This window comes from Vulpes lagopus, unplaced genomic scaffold (genome assembly GCF_018345385.1).
Source record: "Vulpes lagopus strain Blue_001 unplaced genomic scaffold, ASM1834538v1 ctg238, whole genome shotgun sequence".
In the NCBI taxonomy this organism is placed as follows: domain Eukaryota; kingdom Metazoa; phylum Chordata; class Mammalia; order Carnivora; family Canidae; genus Vulpes; species Vulpes lagopus.
The window spans coordinates 22,501-25,000 of NW_024570672.1; the positions used below are offsets into that span (position 1 = coordinate 22,501).

At 57.2% G+C, this 2,500-nt stretch overlaps 1 pseudogene; it reads left to right on the plus strand.

Moving 5' to 3' along the window:
- The window catches only part of LOC121483857, a 728-nt pseudogene extending 176 nt beyond the window's left edge, over positions 1 to 552 (plus strand).
- Positions 553 to 2,500: the final 1,948 nt, after the last annotated feature.

The window sequence follows — 2,500 nt, forward strand, 5'->3', positions numbered from 1 at the left end:
ACGTGTCTTGTTTCTTTGTAATGAGGTGGCGGAGGGGTGTATCTCGATCACCACCATTCCAGGGCCCACAAACTGTGACGGGAGCACAGTGCATCCCACGGCCCACCCCAACCCCAACGGCGGCGGGGGTGGGGGTGGGTGGGGGCAAAGCTGGTCATCCGTGTGAAGTGTGACGGTGATAGCTCCCAGGACACGTCTTTTTACAGGAAACCCACAGGGACCGCGGATACGCAGAGATGACTGAGGCCGATGTAAATCCGAAGGCCTACCCCGTGGCAGATGCCCACCTCACCAAGAAACTCCTGGACGCGTGTTCAGCAGTCCTGTAACTACAAGCAGCTTCGGAAAGGAGCTCACGGAGCCACCAAAACCCTCCACGGAGGCATCCCTGAGTTCATCCTGATGGCTGGCTGCAGACGCCAAGCCCCTGGAGGTCATCCCGCACCTTCCGCTGCCTGCCGCGCCGCGTGAAGAGAAGAACGTGCCCTACGTGTGTTCGTGCGCTCCAAGCAGGCCCTCGGGTGGGCCTGCGGGGTGTCCGGGGTGTCCTAGTGTCATTTGCCAATACGCTCCTGCCGTCTGCTTCAGTAACGTGACGTCGTTCCCCTTCCCCCCCCCCCAAATCCCAACCCATGCCCCTGAGGGTGGCAGGGCAGCAGCCTACCAAAGAGATGTGCTGCAGACTTCGAGGCTACCTGGGTGAGTAAGACAGGCGGCAGCTGACGTAAGGAGTTGAGAAGTGGCTAGGGAAAAAAAAGAAAAGAAAAAGAAAGAGAAGAAAGAAAGAAAGAAAGAAAGAAAGAAAGAAAGAAAGAAAGAAAGAGAGGGTCCACTGATGATGCCGGAATGAAGTCTGAGCAAGTCACGGAGACGTGACCCGGAAGCTACAGCAGAGACCTCGGAATCAAGGAAACATGCTCTCTGGTGAATGGAGTCGTCTTTCACGGACGCTCGGTACCAGGTCTGAGAGGCCTTACGCCTGTTTCCTGCCAGAATCGGATCAGATGTATGTATCCTTTATCACATCAGACGGACAGTGCCAGCCTGTCATTCTGGTGAGCATCCTAATAAAGAAATATCTTCAAACTCCACCGCACCCCCCCTCCAAAAAATAAAGGAAACCAACAACCATGCATTGGCTCCAAAGGCGTAGATGTCGCCCCAGCCCCCCCCCCCCCCCCCGCCGCCCCGCGTCCTCTAAAAACTCAATCTATGTGTTCCCCACTCCCACTGTCAGGCTCCCGTGGTGGCCCAATGGCTCGGGTGATTTTTGCTCCTTACAGGGGGGCGGCGGGATGAGGAGGGGGGGCGGCGATGGCGTTGGAGGCACCCGGGATGATGGCAGAGGAGTTCACCACTCCATCCACAGGAGTGTTGCAGAAACGGGGGTGTGTGTGTGTGTGTGCGGGGGCCACGGGGGAGGCGGAGGCGCAGAGGCGGCAAGGCAGTCCCCGCCCCCGCCAGGACTGAGACAGATTTAAAGGTTTTTATTTTTTTCCTTTTTTTTTTTTTTAAGGATTTCTTTATTTACTCCTGAGAGACACAGAGAGAGGCAGACAGAGACACAGGCAGAGGGAGAAGCAGGCTCCCCGCAGGCAGGGAACCGGATGCGGGCACAGGACCCCAGGGTATCCCTTCCACCTCCCCAAACCCCCCCCCCCGCATCACGCCCTGAGAGGAAGTCAGCCGCCCAACCACTGAGCCACCCAGGTGTCCACCCGTCCCTCTTGTCCCTCTTTTCCTTTCGCTATCCGTCAACCTTCCAGCCTTCCGCCTCCAACGCCCCCTGTTCCTTCTTGTCGGCTTCCTCCTGGAAAACAGGCCTTGTCCGTGGTTGCCTTTCAGCCCTGTGAAAGAGGTGGAGGCGCAGGCAGTGGGTTGGGCATCGGTTCTGGTGCTGGTGCGTGCGTGCGTGCGTGTGGACTTCGGATTTCTGGCGTCTGCCTGCCTGGCCTGCTTTCCCCGTCTTCTTCATGATTTGGACTCATGGGAAGTGTGTGTGTGTGTGGGGGGGGGTGGGGGGTGGGGGGGAGTCGGGTCCTTATTTCTCTGGACCACCTCTTGGGTCCCATCCCACGAGGCATCTTTCTGATGGGGTGACCTGGAAGTCCGAACGTAGGGAATTTTCTTTTCTTTCTTTCTCTTTCCTTCTTTCTTTTTATTTTTACCAGATTTTGAGAGAGAGAGAGAGAGAGAGAGAGAGAGAGAGAGAGAAAGGGGCAGAGACCTAGGCAGAGGGAGAAGCAGGCTCCAATGCAAGGAGCTCGATGTGGGGCTGGATCCCCGGATCCTGTGATCACGACGTGCCCCTAAGGCAGATGCTCCACACGGAGCCACCCAGGCGTCCCCGTTTCTGTATTATAAGGGAGACAGACAGGCAACGTGTGTTCAGAGGGACGGAAACAGAGCCCGTGTGCTGAGGTTTCTCGGAGCCCTTTGGACCTTTGGCCGGTGCGAAAGCCAAGGGAGCGGGGCCCAGAAACGTTCAAGGCTGAGAATT